General features: G+C 36.6%; 1 long non-coding RNA gene across 1 annotated transcript; it reads left to right on the top strand.

Moving 5' to 3' along the window:
• The first annotated feature begins 16,032 nt into the window (after positions 1-16,032).
• On the top strand, positions 16,033-17,500 carry LOC141651311 (uncharacterized). The gene is made up of 3 exons (XR_012546900.1): positions 16,033-16,455; positions 16,722-16,906; positions 17,363-17,500. It is a non-coding gene; the product is annotated as an uncharacterized LOC141651311 (long non-coding RNA).
• The last annotated feature ends 4,053 nt before the right edge of the window (positions 17,501-21,553 follow it).

Genomic DNA, 21,553 nt, shown 5'->3' with positions numbered 1-21,553 from the left:
ATCCAACCGCGATCTTCCATTTTTGGGGAGTCCCGTTATCCTACAGGTAAAAGACACCCTTCTTTCTTTCCTTTTTTTTTCGTTTTTTTTTTTTTTTTTTTTTTTTTTTGTTTTTTTTTTTTTTTTTTTTTTCTTTTTTTTTTTTTTTTTTTTTGTTTTGCGGGTGTCTAATACCTGTTTTTTGGTAGGTTTGGCTTATGGAACGGCTCCGATTGCTCGAGCCCCCAGTTCATGCACTTTCCTATCATGCCCGTATGATTTCGATGAGGACACGGCTGTACATGGTGGACTTCACCCGGGTCTGCGATTATTGGAAGAACAAGCTGAAGAATGATGATGGCCCGCCGATCGGTGGGTCGTTCGTGGTGGCACCTCAAGTCCATCACTTTGGAGTGTCTTCTTTGGATCCTACTAGGTCCGTGCGCATTCCTGGATTGGAGTTTATGGTATGCATCCTTCCTGAGAGATTGATGAGGCAAGTCGGGTTGAAGCAGATGATCCCTAGGCTTGACACCGTTCCGCATACTGCTATGGCGCTTACTACAGAGAGCCGAAGAGAGTGGGCTATGAAGTGGGCCCAAAGAAACATGTGGTTCTTGAACTTCTCCTCCAATGCCTTGTGGGTGTCGGGCTCTTATCTGAGGTGGAGGAAGGCCGCAACTTCGGAAGAGCGCGAAGAGGCGAGGAAGCGCGAGCCCGTTGACTACAAGGTGCGCGAGGGAGAGAAAGAGAAGGAGAAGCATCGATCGAAGGAGAAGAAGAAGCCGGGTTCCAAGTCATTCATCCTTCGAAGAAATCGAAGACTACTCCTGTCGCAGAGATGGTGGTTGGCAAGAATGGAAGAGTCAGGCCTCGAGAAAGACCGTTGGTGATTAGGTCTGAAGTGGTGCAAGAGCGCCCGGCTCGAGGTCGTGACAAGAAATATGACAAGAACGACAAGGGCAAGGGAAAGATGGAGGAATAGCCCAAGTCTTATTTATTATTTGATTATTATTATTGTTGTTGTAATAAGAAAGGAGGGATTTTTAGAATCCTAGCCTAGTCTATTTTTATTATTTGCCGTATTATTATTATTTAGAAATTGAATGAAATAAAAAGGTTAAGTGGTTATGAAACCGTTGTGATTTTCTTTAATTATTCTTGTCGAATTTCAAATGCAATGCAAATGTCCTTCTATTTACATTTTAAATATAATGGTGGGTTGAATCCCGTGAAGGATTGCCTACGTATTCACTTAAAAAAGCGAAATCAAACCCTTGCGCGTAGTTCGAGTAAATGTAAAAGAATAATTGTTCGAAGCAAGAGCTTGTAATGAACATAGAAAATAAGCATGAGCCTTTGCTTACTCTGGAGGTGCGAATTTAGTTTGTTTGATGATATGAGGATGACAAGTTTGCCAAGATGCAAGAGCATAGTGACACTTAGCTTATGTCAGCTTGGCCAGGGGCCGTTTATTTAGTGCCACAAGAGCGACACATGGGATTACGCGAGGCGCGTTTTTGTCCTATTCTAGGCATAGTATCGTTTCAGTTGGTCGAGGTTTGTGGGGTTCGAGAACTCATTCCCGTCTAGGTCTGTGATTCTAACCGCACCCCCTGGGAGTATTGATTTGACTAGATATGGTCCGGCCCAGTTAGGTTTGAATTTTCCCCTTGGGTCGATTGGGTAAAAGAGCTCGACCGATTTGAGAACTAAATCTCCTTCTTTGATGTTTCTTGGCCTAACCCTTTTGTTGAAAGCTTGTTTGATACGTGCTTGATATGTTTGGACATTATGTAAGGCACGAAGCCTACGTTCATCCAGGAGGATGAGTTCTTCGTATCTATCTTTCTTCCAATCGGCCTCCGGGATTTGACTCTCTAGTAGGATGCGCAAGGATGGTATTTCTAGCTCGACTGGTTGTACGGCTTCCATGCCGTAAGTCAAATAGAAAGGAGTAGCCCCAGTGGGCGTCCTGACGGATGTTCGATACCCCCACAAAGCGAAGGGTATTTTGCTTGGCCAATCTCTATAATTGTCAGTCATTTTCTTGAGGATTGTGACGACATTCTTGTTAGCCGCTTCTACCGCGCCGTTAGTCTGTGGTCTATAGGGCGATGATTGATGATGCTTGATCTTGTACTTGGCTAGCAATTGTTCGGTTTCGGCTTGGAAGTGGGACCCATTATCGCTAATGATCTCATGCGGGCAACCATATCGGCAGATGATGTTATTTTGTATGAATTTGGCTACATTTTTGGCCGTAAGAGCGGTGTAGGAAGCCGCTTCTACCCACTTGGTGAAGTAGTCAATTGCTACTAGGATGAAACAGTGACCTCCTGTTCCGGCTGGGGTTATTTTCCCAATTATGTCAATTCCCCATGCGGAGAATGGCCAAGGAGATGTCATCGTATAGAGCAACGAAGGAGGGACATGTTGTACATTCCCGAAGATTTGGCAATTGTGGCAATGTCTCACATATTTGATGCAATCGGATTCCATTGTGGTCCAATAGTACCCTAGACGTGTGATTTTCTTTGCCATCATAGGTCCACTCATATGAGGACCGCATTCTCCGTCGTGGACTTCTTCCATCACCTTTCGTGCCTGTGAATGATCAAGGCAACGTAGGACTACACCAAGAGGTGTTCTTTTGTATAATTCTCCTTGCATGAGAACGTATTGTGAAGACAATAGGCGCATAGCTCGTTGTCCCCTCTTGTCCATATCTGGTGGATAGGTACCATTAAGCTTGAAGTTCAGGATTGCTTGGAACCAGGGTTCCTGTGCGATTTCTTCTTCATCGGTAATTTGATGGACATAAGCCGGCTCCGACCGTCGTTCGATACACAAAGGCATTTCCATCATGTAATCTGGCATGTTTATCAAAGATGCAAGTTTCGCAAGAGCGTCTACAAATTGATTTTCTTCTCGAGGTAGGTGTAAGTAGGTTACGTGATCAAAGAATTGAGCGACTTGGTCTATCCTAGCCTGGTAGGGTGCTAGGCTTTCACTTCGGGTTTTCCAGGATCCCGTAACTTGGTTGATGATTAGTGACGAATCTCCATGCACTCGGAGGTTTTTGATGCCTAAGCTTACTGCCGCTTGTAGTCCAATTAGACAAGCCTCATACTCTGCGGCGTTGTTTGTCACCTCGAAGTCGAGTTTGACAGCAATCGGTGTATGCTCACCTTCAGGAGAAATGAGCAACACTCCTATCCCAAATCCTCTTAGGTTTGATGCTCCATCAAAGTATAGGTCCCAGGAGTCTACATCCGTTTGAAGTATATCCTCGTCGGGAAATGACCAAGTATCTATGGTTTGTGCGTCGTTGATGGGATTTTCTGCGAAGAATTCGGCGACGGCGCGACCCTTTATTACTTTCAGTGGCACGTATTTGAGGTCAAATTCCGAGAGCATCATGGTCCATCTTGCCAGGCGTCCGTTGAGGACAGGTTTCTCGAAGAGGTATTTGACTGGATCCATTTTGGAGAATATCTTGACGGAGTAGCTAAGCATGTAGTGACGTAGCTTCTTTGTTGCCCACACAAGAGCGAGGCATGTCTTTTCGAGTTGTGAGTATTTGCACTCGTATTCCAAGAACTTCTTACTTAGATAGTAAATAGCTCTTTCTTCACTTCCTACGGTTTGAGCTAGCATGGCACCCATGGCGGTTTCGGTTACCGTGAGATACAAACCAAGAGGTTGATCTTGTTGTGGTGGCATGAGCACTGGTGGTTTAGCCAATATCTCCTTGATTCGGTCGAACGCCTTTTGACAATCATCATCCCACATGGTGTGGTCTGTTTTCTTGAGTTTCTTGAAGATAGGCTCGCAAATCATCGTAAGTTTCGATATGAATCGACTTATGTATTGAACTTTTCCCAGGAATCCTCTGACTTCTTTTTCTGTTTGAGGTTGTGGCATTTCAATCAGAGCTTTGATTTTGGAAGGATCTATTTCTATACCTCGTTGGCTAACGATGTATCCTAGGAGTTTGCCAGACGTTACCCCAAATGTGCATTTCTGAGGATTGAGTCTCATGTTGTACTTCCGTAGCCTTGCGAAGAACTTGCGAAGGTTCGCAATATGTCCCTCTCTCTCCTTGGATTTGACGATCATGTCATCTACATATACCTCAACTTCTTTGTGCATCATGTCATGTAGGAGTGTAGTTGCGGTGCGTTGGTATGTAGCTCCGGCGTTGATCAATCCGAACGGCATTACTGTATAGCAATAGGTTCCCCATTGGGTGACGAACGCGGTCTTATGCATGTCTTCCATGGCCATTTTGATTTGGTTATAACCCGCATATCCATCCATGAAGGATAGTAATGCGTGGTCTGCGGTATTGTCCACTAATATGTCGATGTGAGGCGGAGGAAGTCATCTTTTGGACTCGCTTTGTTCAAATCCCTAAAGTCAACACAAACTCGGATTCTCCCATCCTTTTTGGGTACGGGTACTATGTTAGCTACCCAGTCAGAATACTCGGAAACTTTGATGAACCCGGCTTTGAATTGTTTGTCAACTTCTTCCTTAATCTTTAGAGCCCACTCTGTTCTCATTCGTCGAAGCTTCTGTTTCACAGGCTTGAAACCCGGCTTAATCGGAATCATATGTTCGGCGATATCCCTGTCGATCCCTGGCATGTCTTTGTAGGACCAAGCGAAAACGTCTTTGAATTCATTTAGGAGGTCTATGAAATCGGCCCTTTCGGTAGAGCTCAAGGTAGTCCCTATCCTAAGTTCTTTGGGTTCTAGTTCAGTTCCTACATTGATGGGTTCGGTGTCCTCAATTACTGGTCCCCCTTCCCCTTCCTGTAGTATTTATTTGGCTACGTAGGGAGGTATTTCGGTCAAGTCTGGGTCTTGGTCATTCTCAGTATCATCATAAACAGAATTGCACTCGAAAGAACACAGAGAGTAAGCAGAACCTGATTTATTCATATTAAGATTTGAGTAAAGTTGAAACAAAGAAGCCAACTGATCCATGGTCAGTGGCGGCAAAGGAACAGTAGTTGGGGCATTCCCCGAACTACCGTGACTACTCGATGCTAGGCTAGGAGAAACGAAGGGAGTGGGGATGACAACAGGAGTAGACTCTCTAATGACTTCTCTAGACTCCGACTCTGACTCCGACTCCGACTCCGACTCGAACTCGTCGTCTTCTGGTTCTCCTTTGAACATTTCTCCTTCTCCAGTAGTGAGCTTGAAGAGCCTTCCTTGGTTGTTGGTCCATTTGATAGATTTCCTCCATCCTTTCTGCTGCTTTGCGTCGATTTCTGTAATCAACGCGGTGGAGTTGAAGCGATCGTCTTGAAGTATCATAGTAATGATCTCATCCTGCGCGGCCCTAATGAATCGGTCCTCTCCAAACAAGAGGTTCATGGTGATGGTTGGAGAAATGGTAGAGTAGTTCCCTCCATTCTCGATTGCATAAATTTCATTTTCGATGGGAGAAATGAGATGTGAGCAATCTAAGGTAGATTCGTCACTTGTAATCACTAGAACTCCAAGAGGATTCTGAGTGTTATTGGGCTTACCTCCTGGTGGAATTGGAAGTCGACCGTCTTCAATCATATCCTGAAGCACGTGTTTCAACTTGTAGCATTTTTTTACGTGTCGTGTCCTTTGCCCCTATGGTACTCACAAAGAGGAGTTTTCATCCCAGAACTTGGACTTTCTTTCGGGTTCGGGAGTAGGTCCAATGGGTTGGAGTTTACCTTGCTTCATTAGCCTTTTTAGAGCGTTGGAGTATGTGTCCCCAAGGTTTGTGAACTTCCTTGGTGGGCTAGTCTTCTTGGATGGCTCGAGAAGGTTAACTTCGTCGGTTTTGCTAGTAGAGCCGTATGAACGACTCGTGGACCCTTGATATCCTCGACCTACCGTTTTGGACAAGAGTCCTTTACGGATGTCATCTTCGATTCGTGTTCCTAGTACAGTTAAGTCCTTGAAGGTCTTGATGTTTTGATATCTCAAATGGTTGGCATATATGGGTTTGAGATTATCCACGAACTTTTCCACGAGGGTAGCCTCATCCGGGCGTTCAACTAGTTGAGTACTAGTCTTCCTCCACCTACTTAGGAAGTCGGTGAATCCTTCTTTGTCATTTTGGGTAAGAACCTCTAGAGTACGCATGTTGACTTGGATCTCGGCATTATCCGCGTATTGTTTCGAGAACTCGATCGCGGCGTCTTCCCAAGTAGCGACCTTTTTGTGATCTAAAGTGTAGAACCATTGCTTTGGGATGGTGTCAAGAGATGAAGGAAAGATCCTTAAGAACATCTCGGGTTTGATGCCTTTGATAGACATGTAGTCCTTGAAGGCGCGGATGTGGTTCAAAGGGTTCTCATGTCCTTTAAACTTAGGGATATCCGTCATGCTAAAGTTAGTGGGCAATTTGGAATTGACGGCTTCATACTTGCGATTGTTCTCCCTGTAAATGTCATCCCCCTTAAGGTACATCAATTGCTCCTCTAGGTATTGGAGTCTTTTCTCAGCTGCAGTTGTTCCTAGGACAGGGTTCTCATCTTTAGACTCGTCATCGGAAAATTGTAGCGCTCCACCTTTAGGGGGAGGTAGCTTCCCCTCTACATCAAAGATACGGCCTTCGATAAGCTCAAGGCGGTCATAGGTTTGTTCTTGAGTGATTTGCATTTGGGTTATCGCGGCCAGGATTCGATCATTACTTTCTTTAATTTGCTGGAGGTTCGTTTCATCACTTGACCCAGGCATCTTGGAAACTGGATAAGAGATCGGCGACGAATCAAAACACGATCGACCATTCTATCACACTAGCTAAAAGAGGAAAGATTTTGACTCGTGAAGTGGGTGTGTGCCACTTGTGTTGAGTGAGTTTTGAAGAAAGACAAGGTCTTTGAAAATGTGTGTCCTAGCCAACTGTAGTGTAGTTGTAGGAGTGGACTCGAGGTGAGGTTTGAAATGGGCTTGTGGCCCGAATTTTGACACGACAAACGGACAGAGTTTTGACCGGATTTTGTGCTAATTAAAGGCCCCATTTCGAAATTCTTGATTGAAATTGGGTTTTGATTTTTGAAAATTCGTCATGATTTGTTTTGAAATGGTGATCACGTAAGGTTTACATATTTATACAAGCATTATAACGGGATGCTGAGTGCATTTAGAAGGGTTTTGGTTTAAAGGGTGGGTTGCCATACCGAACCATCAAACCCGAAGTCTGTGGAGAGGCTCGTGCCAAACAAGAGTAAGGCCGATTCCTAGTCCATTTCCTCAAGTAGTGAAGGCCCTTGATACAAACAAGAGTAAGCATCATGGTATGGATGACGTCAATCGCTATCCATCCTTAGGCCCAAATAAGAATTAGGACCGTTTAGACGGGACGATTGGTCGAATGGGTTGGGTTGGGCCTAGGAAGGCCGATTTAAACGGTCTAGGAAGACCGAGTTATGAAAACCGACAATTGTCTTGTACAAACTTATTCCCTAACCTTGTTCAAGTTTCACCCTTAGCTACACGTAAGTGTATATCCCAGCCGGAGTCGCCAAAGCGTGGACAGCGGGCCGCCCACGGGGCGCTTGGTGAAGGGGCTCGAAAACAAGCGTTTGCATTTTGTATGGAGTCGCCACCAATTTTTATGGGAAATTGGAACCGTTCGAATACCTCGTGTCATGTCAAGACACAAAGTAGTGACATGAACACTAAGCAATCGTTACCCTTAGCATTCTATGTCTAGAATGACTCTCGCGGATGCCAATGAACACGGGTGCTCACGGAGATCTGGAGTAAGGGGTGAGGGTACGTATTAGGAAGCTCTTTTGATCGAACACCTAATCCCGCCCGCCTCGATAGCGGCCTCTACTAATGATTTGGGAAGTTATTCGCACTTGATATATTGTCGGCTATATGCATGCAATGCAACATCCATAGATTAATCCTAACATGTGAGAATTTACTAAGTCGGTTGACACGTAATTAGCATACAATTGGGTCGAAGTAGGGATTTTAATGCTCAATTACATGTGGAAACATACAAATGATAAATGGAATACAATAATTATGAATTACAATAATGAAAACTACAACGATTACATTGGATAGGCGATTTATGTCGAAAATACCTTTAAAACGGATAATTTGAGAAAAAGGAATAAAAGAATAAAACACGACAGATCAGAAGGTGATAATACGAATATTAGTTGATTAACACGTAAACTAATTAAACTACGTCAAGGCAGAAAAGGAGTTCAGAGACGTAACTCATCCTCGAACAAACAAAGAAAGTAATCGTGCCCTTTGGAAGAGCGCGCAGCGATTTTTGCGTTTCCAAGGGTGAGTTCTGGCTGTGAAGCGGAAATCGCAAACCGTTAATGTTAATTGGTAAATTAATGGATTGATTGCGATTTTAGACTCGGATGAAAGTTATTAGCAGATTATTTACATATGATTGAGGTCATAAAACGGTAAAACATGGATGAGACGGAAATAAACGGATTAATTATGTGAAGGGTCGATGTTAATGAATGATTAATTAAACTAACTAACTAAACGAGTTATTAACTAAACATGATGAATTGACGACGGATTAATGACTAAACAGGTAAAAATATATCAACAATGAATCCCAGAAACACAACATGAACGAATTGAATCTCTAAAACTCGAATTGAATTTAATGACGAAAAACCCGCAAATATTGATTATTTGGGATTTGAGTCGGATTTATGACGATTAAAACATGTTAATGATGATGGTTAATATACATATGAATTATTAAACTATCATGATGAAGAATTAACAGACGAACAAAACAAAAGAAATAAATTTGATACGAATTACAGAGGACGGAGGAAGAAGAAAAGAAGCGAGAATGCTGCGGCGGCCTCACGAAGAGGCGCAGAAAGGTGCTGCGCTCCTTCAAGAGGCGCAGCGGTTGCTGCGTCTTTTCTCGACGCTTGTCTCACGGAAATCCGCAAAAAAAGGTTTTAAAGACGGTTTTAGAAATCGGTTTTAATGAGGTACTTTCGACATAAACCTTACAATTGTTATACAATAATAAAATACAATAAATAAAAGAGAGATTAAACACCCTCAGACTTACATGTTGACGGAACGAGAAGGACTAAGTATCGACTAGTGAATGCTCGACGCGAATGTAAAGAAAGTGCCCTCGTAAGAGGAAAACGATTGAAATAAATTGATTAATTAGATTGATTATTGTGTAGTTGGTCAAATTGGTCGGTCATGCAACGGAGAGGCTGGTACCCGGAAAGATCCGAGCTTACGTGGTCGGAAGTCCAAGCACGTAGGCGCCAATTAGTAAGAACGAAGTCTAGAATGCAAAGGGAGAAGAGAAGGGCGGACACTCGCGTGAGAAATATGAGGAACGAAAGCTCCTATTTATACTAATCACGTGAAGGAATAGGGTTTCGGAGACTCTTTGGAGGTGAATCTCGGAAAGATATAAAAAAGATACGTAAATCATGCAAAGAAGGGCCTGGGAAGAGGCGCAGCAGCCACTGCGTCTCTTGGAAGAGGCGCAGCACCTGCTGCGTCTATTCCCAGGAGGTTTCCTCCTGCTTAAGAAAGATTTCCGTGTTTAAGTTATGGTAGGACGGAATTAATTCGATTATCTTTAATATCTTATGTAAATATTACGGGATATTATTTGCCAAAAGATAAAATTTGAGAAATATGGAATAGAAATATCCGGAACATTCCAGAACATTCTGACTCGGGATTTAACAGTTATCAGAAAATGGAGACGGTTTTTGACTCGGACTCCGAATGTACTCTAATTACTGTCAAAACGACCGTATCAGGACGTAGATGACAACTAAGAGGTTGACATTAATATTTGAGCAAACACTTGACAATAATCTTACGAACTGTCACAAATCGTTCCGCGAACCAAACATGCGGCCCAATCATCACCGGGTGGTTTGCGAGGGGTGCAGAAACGAGGTGTCTACAACCGCTCGTCACGATACCTCCGACAATGTTGTCCATTTTATTAATGCTGCTCCGAACCACCAAACAACAACCAAGTCAAACCCTAATAAACCCCCAAAATCCACAATAAAATAAATTACGAAAAAAATGGAAGAAAAAAAACAAATTATTCAATAAATTCCATTCAAATAGTCAAATACTTGTTTTACATCCAAATTAAGGATTAGAATTGAAGATATTTGGTTGATTTTGAGAGGTTTAATTGTTGGAATTAGAGATAATTCGTTTGGTGAGTTTTTTAGTAAAGGGTATCAAAATGGAAAATATTGTGGTAAAAGTACTGTAATGAGTAAAAAACGTATTGCGAAAATAAATTATGCTAATTTAATAATCAATAAAAATTAATGTATTCAGAAAATATCTTATGGAATAAATTTTAATGGTTTATCTAGCCTTTTATATATATATTGCATAGATTTATTATTTTTTATAGATTTAATTATGATTTCATGTTATGTTGTCAATATTTAAACAATTAATAAAAGTTAATAAATTATTATATTTTAAAAAATTTAAGTGGATCTGAACCCTTCAATCTTAACTTTTCATTTAATTATATTTATTTATTGATGAGTGAAATAAATTAATGTCATATAATTGTTAATTTTTAATCCATGTCACATTAAAAATTTGTCATGTCACATTAAAAATTTATCATGTCATATTTAAAGTTGTCATTTTAGTTACCCTTTTAATTATATTACTAGTCTTTACACCGTGTGATTTAATGCAACCAATAAGTTGAATTGTGTTCTAGCAAATATATTGGATAACTTGTTTTACAACAAAGATTGGTCGACCAAACTTCTAAAGCAAATCAAGTCTTAAATTAAAGGTAAATATTTCCTTGTATCATATCAACTCCTTTTACTTTGATTCATAGTAGAGTCATTTATATGTATATATTAAAAAAAAAAAGATACCATCAAAAGTTTTGATACATTCATTATGACAAATTTGATAGTACATCATTATAGAGAGATTAGTAATCAATTAAAGTTAGGAGAGATTAATAATTTTTGGACAATGGATGAAGTATGAAACTTCAAAACTTAAAACTATTTACATCAATCCCAACATTTTACTTGATTGATTTTTTATTTGTACTTCATAATGACTTACTCATACTTTCTTATTACGAAAATGAGAACATCATGAGTCCATTACTGAGTCGAGATTAATGATTGTTCACGAATTTAACAATTTCTACAAGTTTAATCACAATTTTCACGAAAGGAACAACGGTAAAATGATTGAAATCACAGGGCTTCAAGTAAAAGCCTCAACAAACCTTAGTAAGGAAGGCCCCAGGAACAAACCCTGGTTAGATCAACAAATCAATGTAAAAATGAAGATTAACACAATCAAAAAGGCAAAAACATGAAAATTAAGATATAAAAGAAGTTAATTTTAGTATACAACCTCCTCCAACAAAAAGATCATTTTTAGTGTTCCTTTTCAAATATTGAGCCTATTTCATCTCTTGGCCTGTAAACAATCAAATTGATAATAATTAGTACTCTATCGTATAAAATCATGGTCAAATTAAAAAACTCTTATACCAAATACATATAAAAACAATTTTCCACAAGTAATCAAAAAGTATATACAATATACTCCATATATGATATCAATATCGAACGAATTTATAAATAACATTACATAAAAATTTTAAAAATTATACTCATATAACAACATATAAGCTAAGTTATATACTCTTATTGATGGTAAGGAAACATTGATGTAAGCTATTATCGTGAAATATTTTCTTGACAAACTCAAAAATGGGTTTTGGAGAGCAAGTGTTTACTACGGGAAATATATATGGGGTTTAAATGAAAAAATGAAAAGATGGAAAATAAAAGAACTTAATTACCAACATTAAAGAGGATAATGAAGCGAACAATAATGACTTTGAGTAATTATTTTGTGGCAATTCAAGCGTCTCCTTTTATTTTATTTTTTATTCACAATACCTTTTTACTATGCACCAATTTAGTATCCAATACTCTTGTATAATATTGGTGTGTTTTTTTTTGGCAAGGTGACATTTAATAGCTCTAGGTGGCATTTAGTCATGCTTATATGGCTTTTAGTTGGGGATTTTGTTTACCCTTTTAATAATATTTATAGATAAGTGAAATTAAAACGTGCCATTGAATATAACTCTTTCTAATTTCCCACCCAAACTCATCATATAATCAATCTATTTGACAGCTCATTCCTCGTCTAAAAAACACTTTTCACCCTCAATTTAACGCATTTCCCCACCAAGCTCCGTCATAAAACAAGTAAACAACACACACCATTCACCTAAATTCAATTTAATTTCGTTTGAATGTATGTTGAAAATGTGTCCAAATATCATGGATACATGTCTGATGTCTGAGATATGTCCACATACTACGGACACGTGCCACAAATAAATGGAGAAAGTCGGACACAACTTTATAGGTGTTCGACATGTTTTGGCGCGTGTCTCATGAGTGTCGGTGTCCGATGCGGGTGCGTTGGTTAGAGAAGAGTTCATACTACCATAGTCCTTGAATTTCCCTTGTGATTTTGAATAAGAGATTTAGTTTCAACTTTTTTGTAACTTATACTTACATATTTAATCACTCCAATTTAAAATTTAAGAATTTAATCTTGCGATTAAACATGTTAAGCATCAATTCATATGTTCGTATCACCGTCTTATTTGTAAACTAGTTTAGGACCCGTGCAAAGTTGCACGGGCGTGTATAGATTGTATATATAAAATTTTTCGTAAATTCTTAAATTTACAACATCTTTTTGGTTTCATATTTGAGCTAATTGATTTCCCATATGTTACATGGAAATTATATACTTGACCGTTACAATTACAAATACAATACTTTTATAACAGTATAATCTACATATTTAAATTATAGTATTAATTTATTTTTTTCAAAATAACATTAGTATTAAGAGAGTATTAATTGTAAAAACATAGTTACACTCTTGTTATATATTATGCTTATACCCGTCGTATCCCATATCTTTGATTAGTGCATGCATATGCCGACATATTTACACCTATGTTAAAGCATGTTAATAATTTTAAATATTGGCAAATTTTACCATATAGGATAAGTTTTGAAATGTTTGCACAAAAATTAAAATTGAAATGAGGACAAAATAAAAAGTAGAATTGCGAATTAAGTCAAAACAATATCAGTTAACGTATACACTTGAAAACTTGGCATAAAAGAAAAGAATGCTTATGAGTTACACACTATGATATCTCTATAAATTATTTTCTATTTGATATACTAATCAGTATATGTAAATGATCATACTAAAACCTCTCTGAGCTTTTGAAATTATTTTACGACCCGTTAATCGCGAAACAAATTTGGTCTCTATGTCCCATAACATTACTCGTGTCTCATATCTTTTGATTTACACATTCAAAAGTCATAAACTAAGTTGAATTTATTTTTTAGTTTCAAGGTATTCAATATTTGACTGGTAGAAATTGGTACAAAATCAATTTGAAAATAATCAATTTGAGGTTCAATTTTGTTATCATGGTGGGCTCATTTCATAGTCAATATTAGTCGTGTATGAGTTAGTATATATAAATTTGATGATCATTGTGGGTCATTTGATTAGTGGGCTAATGAATTTTGGTAAAATTGTGCTTTGTATGAGGTGAGTATTTTATATTTAGGCAGAAAATTAAAAAAGATATTTATGGTTTTTGTTTTATTATTTATAAGAAATAAGAAATTGATCACTTTTATCAATGTAAGTAGAATATAGACTGCTAAAAGTGACCAATTTATAAGTAATAGTGATCATTATGTGTAAAAATGATTGTTTATTTTAAAGTAGTCACTGTTATTAACAAAATAGTGGTAACTTTTAATATCCAAAGCTAAATTTTACCATAAAATGGTCATTTTTATGTGGTCTCACCATTTTAAGGTATCATATCATAGTATAATTTGTGATTGAGAGTTAGATCATTGACACTCTAGAGTGTAAACCCTTATTCATGTTCACTAACGTTAAATATACATCCAATCAAAACTCTTTAATGCATACCCTTTAATCCTTTATTAATGTTTAAACAACGTTAACCTACTCTTAATCAAATTTCATTCGTATAAATTGCATTAACTAATATAAAAATTTAAGGGAGATCGGAGATAGTTTCTAAAGAAGTTATTGATATAACATTGTAGTCATTTATCGTTTTCATGACCATTATATAATTATATTGTTAATCATGACTTGAAACGACTCTTTAACTTTTTATATATTCTTATAATAAGTGTACTCATTTTATTTTTAACCATATTTTCATATGTTTTATTCTCCGTGGTACAGTTTTGTATTATAATTATAAAATAAGCTCATAATAGATTTATTATGAGAGCTTCTCTAAAGACATTTACCCAATGCTTTTCAAATTCAATTTGTTAGTTGTTAGATTATTCAATTTACTCGTGCAAGGAAAGGGGAGATGCTACAATAACATGATAATCGAAGATCGACAACAAAACATTAAGTTCATAGGAAAAAATAATCAAGATACTATGACAATTGTTATCTATAAATATTATTAAAAGGTTAGACATTAAAAGTCACGTAGACGATTGCCACATTGACAAAATAAATTTGACATGGCAACAATTAATTGTGACGTGGCGAAATATAGTCCACGTGGAAATACTAGCATAGTAGTATACATGAAATTTTTTTTTATCAATTCCACATTTAAAAGTTACTCTCATAATTAATGGTAAAAAAAATGTAGATAATTATGAAAACCATTAAAATTTCACAATTTAATTTTTCAACCATCATGACAATAATCCTTATTTTTTTTATCATTTATATTATATTTTTTTCAGGTGTTGAATAGTTTTTAACCACTATTAGGTGATTGTTGATCTCAAAATAGAGATCTTATAATATTTCTTTAGTCTATCAGTAAATAGTATTTAAAGGCATGTTGATGACCTAATTGACAAGGATTCTACATTTTCATTCATTTATTTAAAAGTGATACAAATAAGTACAAAAAAAATCAAAAATATTAGTTGCAAATACAAATTAAAAAAACTAAATCACTAATACTAAATTAATACAAACTTTTTGGTTTCCTCTCATAAATCTATACAATTTAATTAAAAGACTACTCAATACATTTAATTTTAATTCACATGTCATTTTTCTATTGGTTAATATTAATTAATCTACACAAATATAATTAAAGCCTACCTATAACACATTACTTAACCACATCACATACTCTAAATCCCTCTCCTAACTTATTAAACAAATTATTGTGAAAAAAATAATAATTCAAAGCTTAAGCAAATTAATAATTACCGTTTTTTAATGGCATAAATGCCAAAGAATTCCAAAGGGGAAAGATGAAAATAAATTGCTATAAAATTTTGAATTGATTACATATCCTTTTGACATGGCTTCTTGAATGTAAGAGTAACCACTATTATTTCTCAATTCCTATAAATTTCTGATTTTTTCTCCATGATTTGTACTTCACATATGCATATTACAATCTTTGGAGTTGTCATTTCATGAAACCGCTTTAGACACTTTTATTTTTGGTAAAATCTCACATCCTTCGCAACAAGTAAGTTTGTTTTTATTAATCATTGCATTTACATATTATACTTTGTAGTTAATTTAATAGACTCTACATTGCATATATAATGGGTGATTGTTTTTTTTTCTTGCAGATTAATGTTAGGGGTACTTTATCTCAAGATTAAGCTATTCAGTCAATTTTATAAATTTGACAGATCATTTACGCTTTTGTTATATCATATATATGTAAGTAATTGAGCGTTTTGCTTTATAAGAGTATACAAGTATATAATAGATCAGTGGCTTACTTCTTAATTTATATAGAGTATATTTTAGTTTTTTGAATTTCTTATTAGTTTAGTACTTCGTATATACTTTTTCATACTTTTAAATATTAGTTTCGACACTTTTCAATTGTTGCACACTCTATTTCTAAGACCCTTCTAAATGCCTAAACATTGGAAATTCACTCAAATGAATAGTAGAGCAGTAACAATCGTGCGAAGCATGTGATGCACAGTATTCTTTCTCTTTTTTACTTCTGCTATCTCTCCCTCTTCTTCTACTACTGATTCTCCATCACTCTTCATTCCTTCTCCATATCTCTTCATTTCTTCATCATTAATCTGCATCATCAACATTGTAATCGCCTTAATTTCAACTTCGACCATTGTTGATCGATTGATTGGAGGGTTGGTTCACTTTATTCTTCTTCTAGAAATATTATTGTGTAAATCTCTCCTCATAACATCATAACCTAACCTAATTTTTTACTCCTTCTCACAATTAATCATTTAATTTCCTTACGAACTTCAAAGAGGTTGTAGATCTGAACTTCTTGGTGTAGCCGATTACAACTATATCGGTGAGTGTAATCGGTATTGATTTAATTTGATAGGTAAAGTGTTATTCATCTGCCATTGTATTTTTTTTGTTATTTATTTATTTGTTTATTTAGTTTAGATTGATTCATTTATTCATTTTAGATTGATTTCTGCTGTTGTCGCAAAAGTCTTTCTTGTCAAGTAATCTCACTAATATATATGGGCTCCTTATTTAATGATCATATTGTTTGGTGGACAAGACGCTTCTGTGTATACTATTGTTAGATTATAGATGAATAATTTGGGGTTTTGACATGATTTTTAAATTTAAAATTTTCAGGTTTATACAAAGTAGTGTGTTAGTTTTGGCAATTTAGTTAGTGTGATCAGACTCCAAGGTGATCGAGGTAGTGAGACCGGGTTGGATGATGGTTGTTGCGATCAGGGAGTTAAGGCATGTATTCATAGTAGTGGGATGGCCATATTAGGCGTTAAAGCTCAAAATGGCTGCTGTCAGATCTCAAGGTATAGTGTTTGTTCTTTAGCTTTGTAATTGTTACCGTTATACTGTTTCCATTTTAATTTAATTGCCTAAAATTCTGAGTGCTACATCTTAAGGCGTGTTTCATGGTGTATTCTCCTGAAATTTCTACATTATTGGCTATCATGTGTTATGCCCAAAGAACATAAGCATTGTCTTGCTTTGGTTTTATATATAAATAAATGTTGTAATCAGTAGTGGTGACTACAATGATCAACAAATTTGTGCAAAGACAGGGAATTTTTAATATGTGTCTTGATATGGATCTTCGCATTAAGCTATAGTAGTTATTATAGCATTTCGCCATTACTCTCGTATGAGACTCAGTCTACTGAAAACCTAGCGACATATTGTTCCAACCATACAAACGAATATTGACTAAAAATTCTACTTCTTTTTGGGTTTTCATTTACAGAATTTTTTCTTAATGTGATCATCAGATTGAGATATTGACGAATATTGACTAAATTACTTACGTAGTGATGGGAGTTTCAGTCCTTCCGGTGCTCCATTCATCACCGTGTTCATTCATCCCTCAATGAGTGGGTTGTTGGATGCATCTGTTGATGATGCTATTGAACGTAATGTCCGTAAGCGTCTTTATTGTGCTATCAATTGATCTTAATAGTGCATCCAGTTTCGTGAAATATGTAATTTCGTCATTCATGGAAGATAATTTTCAATAGCTTAACCACTTTTAGCTTTGATGATCACCAGGCTAATCTACAAATTTGTTTTTTTTTAGTCTTTCTCCGGCGCGGGTTTTCGTAATGCCGTAATTTTGAAAGTCGCTCTCAATTTCCGATTTTCCACTAACTTTTGAAACATCAATAACTTAGGAACTCCCTACTTTCAATGTGAACAATATTCCCTCTTCTATACGTGTTTCCAAATATCACATACCAATAGCAAATGACCACCTATTTAGAAATTAGTGAATTTGATACACGGGCAAATGTGAGTGCAAACTTGGATGAGTTTGTGATCACCACAAAAATTTAATCTCGAGCACGAGCTCAATTCTAATAAAGGTTCAAATTCAAATTGGGATAATGTAAGTGGATTCATACCGGTTTCTCTGCATGAATATTTTTGCAAAAACATCTGTAAGAAGTATGGAGTAATGGTTTGATCCGTTGTTGTAGGTCAACTAAACGGATAAACGGAGCTTATACCTCGGCCTAAGAGAAAACGATTTGTAAAGGGAAAGGTTTGATCTTTTGATTAATTAGCATCATTTGATTGAACATGTGTGTTGATTTCTTATGTGAGCATTGGGTTTATGCGCATCATCATTTGGAATCACAGGTGTGTGTAAGACTTGCCTCCTCACGCGTTTCTCGATGGTATCTTCGCAACGAGTTTTATCACCGCCATAGGGGTAGGTGTCATGCCCGAACTACTTCCTTTCGTACCATTTTAGAAGATTGACGTTTCCCTCGAGTTGTGATAATCTACTCCTTTGCAAAAGTATTCATTCTAAGATCCGGACCATAGAGCTTCATGGCAAGCGATTAAGCTTCAAACCGAGACATCGTTGGTTAGGAAAGGTTTAGGATCATCACAACCTGTAATTCTTTTGAATTTTATGCTAATCCTTTCTTTAAAAAAAATTGTGGGAGAAATTCTTTCGTTACCCATTTTTTAATTGCAAAATCAGTTCTGACACATCAATGATTTCTCTTATAATTATTATCTCGAAAAGAAAATTTATTTCTTGAAGTTTGGCCGCTATCTCGTAATTGATCATTTGCTATCTCTGTTTCAAAGATATTATCGTGGAGTCAGGGTTATTCTTGTGGTTACAATTTCAAGGATGAATCATCATTCAACCGTAAGTCTCTTATTTTAGATGCTTTTAGCAGTGTTAGGCTATTAATACAACTCATTACCACATTGTACTTTTTAACATTTTTATTTTTTTGACTCAGTTGAAGGGGACCGGGCTGAGTTATTTCTGTAATTAGGTAGTGGTTGGGTTGTAGATGATGTGTACTATGTGACTCATTTGTTGTTGCTTTGTTCGAGATATCCAAGCGGCTTCGCAACATTGAGCAAAGATGCTTCGACGTCGTCAACAAGATACCGGTAGGAAACAAGGCCGATATGGACGAGAGTAAAGAGTAATAATGTTCGACTTATGGTGGTAGAATTGTAATTGTAATTGTTCGCCTACCAAGTACCAAGGTTGCATATATTGTTGCTGATCTTTGCTCTACAATTATACAGGTCGTGCCAACTGCCAAGGGACAAGCACTAACTGATGAGTATAGAATTAAATTTTCTTAGAATGTGAGTATTTATCCTTAGATGTTATCACACTATTTAGATGATTTCTGTTATGAAGTTTTAATCAGAGAATCTTGTGTTCTTTAGAGTGCAAAGACAAATCTAAATGTCAAGGCGGTTTTCTTTTCCATAGGCAGGGACATCAAACAAAGACATGTCTTAAAATTTGATATATTTTTTATCACTGAAATACAAACTCCATTGTATAAAGGATTTACATAACTGGTTCTTGTCAAAGGTTATTAAGAAATCCGTGGTCCATCTATAAGTCATTATATGCGAGTGCATAAATAGTGAGGCTCCATTGTATAATTCTCTTTTGACATCATAGCTATCGCCGGCAATTTCTTGTCGCTTATCTCTCGCTTGTGGTAAGGCACTTTTTGAACTCGGCCCATCTTCTTCTTCCGCTTTTTTTTTTCTCTTTTATTACTTGCTCTTGACTCGCCTCACATGGGGGTCTTTTTTTTCCCGCAGCAGGAGTGGATTAAAGCAGCGTCTTATTACAAAAAAAAAAAGGCAGACTAAAAGGAACTGAAACATGGTAAAAATCTTTTTTACGCCTGAAAACGAAGACGACCCTTATAACTTAGTAGACGGTGTGAATACCACAATTGATGCTTTGACAGTTGAATACCAACAATTTATACTTACTAATTGTTCAAGGGAATATAAGCTCAGAATTCTTCAAGAATATATGCGAGCAATCTCTATAACAATAGATGTATTACAATTAGGAAGATTGAAAATTGCAAATAGAATGTCTGACCAAATTTGGATACTTTCAAGTCATACATGTACTAATTTTGTAACAATGTTTACCAAAATTGGGAGCACACCTAATTACCTAAACTGGTAGATTCGATCAGTTGAATGCAATTCTTTTTCACGGAAAAGATGGGCTCGCTAATGTTTGTGCAATAAGTAGGGACTTGGGAGTAGCAGCGGGTAAGCTGTTAAGGATGCTAGATTGATTTGTCTCGTATTAGACTTGGTAATTACAAAGCAAGTCAATTACGAGTTTTTGAAACTACTTATCGTTCTATGTAGATATAGTTTTATTACTGTATAAGATTTAACCATTTGTAGTGGTAGCATAGGTAGTGGTTGGTAGGGGAGGGGTGGTGGTTGCAGTGGCGTCTAAGGCCCAGGGCAGCCCAGGGCGGTCGAACCGGGCCTCCAAATTTTAGGCCCAAATTAGTAATTCAGTCCTACAGAGCATTGAAGATAGACGGAGTCACAGAGTCACACTCCTAATTTTCCTCCATTAATTAATCTCTTTCCAATTATCTCATTCCCAATTATTTCTTTCCCGATTCCAATTATCTCCTTCCCGATTTCAACTCTCCTAATTCCCAAATAATTAATCAAACCTTATAATCAATTAAACGTTCATAAAATCTCTGAATTCTGGTTATATATAACTTGAATCTTCACAAAATTATGACACAAATTTACAATCAATTCTAATCTCCCTATTTCTCCTTCAATTGAATTAGCCACCGGATTAAAGATCTATCTATCACTATTTTTTACCGAAAGCAGCAGTTGTTCATCAACTTCAAGTTGAAAAGCTTACAAAGACAAAGTAATCTAAAGACAAGGTAGAAATTCTTCACTAATTTTAGTTTGTAATTCATGATTATTTTGTTTAATTTTTTTATTTCTTTACATGAGCCTGAATGTCTGATTCAGACCGTTTGAAAAAATTATTGATGACGGTCCGGATGACTGTCTGACCGAGATCTGCCACCTAACTTTTGGTTAATTCTTTGTATTTTATTGAAGGTTTTCGCCTTTTGGAATCAAATTGTCAAGAAAATCTCACAGGAAGCTACTTTTCAAGTGATTGATTTATGGTTGAAGAGTTTTGAATGAATAAATGATATAATCTATGTTTTCTTATGTATTTCATGTGTGAAGCATATGAAAAATAAACAGTTTGTTCACTTTTTAGGGCCTCATTTTATTTTACCGCACCGGGCCTACGATTCTGTTGAGACGCCCCTGGGTGGTTGTGTGGTGGTAGCATAGGTAGTGGTTGAGAGGAAGTGTGATGGAGTTTAAAGGGAGAAGATTAAGACGAGTAGAAAATTGAAAAAGCAGAGTGTTGAGAAAAAAGGAATAAAAAGATAAATAAGCGCGTCACTTAGTAAATCACACTACAAGAATTCAGAACATGTGCGACTACATTTAGAGACTATACCCATAGTCATAGCTGATTAGAAAATTGAGCGAATATCTATAGTCATTATCTAGCCATTATTATCAATTGTTAACTTAGAGATTGTACGTAACACACTTGTTACGTAAACAAATGTTATATAAAAATCATTTCTAAG

The sequence above is a fragment of the Silene latifolia genome, chromosome 1, assembly GCF_048544455.1.
Source record: "Silene latifolia isolate original U9 population chromosome 1, ASM4854445v1, whole genome shotgun sequence".
Classification (NCBI taxonomy): Eukaryota; Viridiplantae; Streptophyta; class Magnoliopsida; order Caryophyllales; family Caryophyllaceae; genus Silene; species Silene latifolia.
The sequence above is the reverse complement of the archived record's forward strand: the minus strand, read 5'-3'. Positions and strand labels throughout refer to the sequence as shown.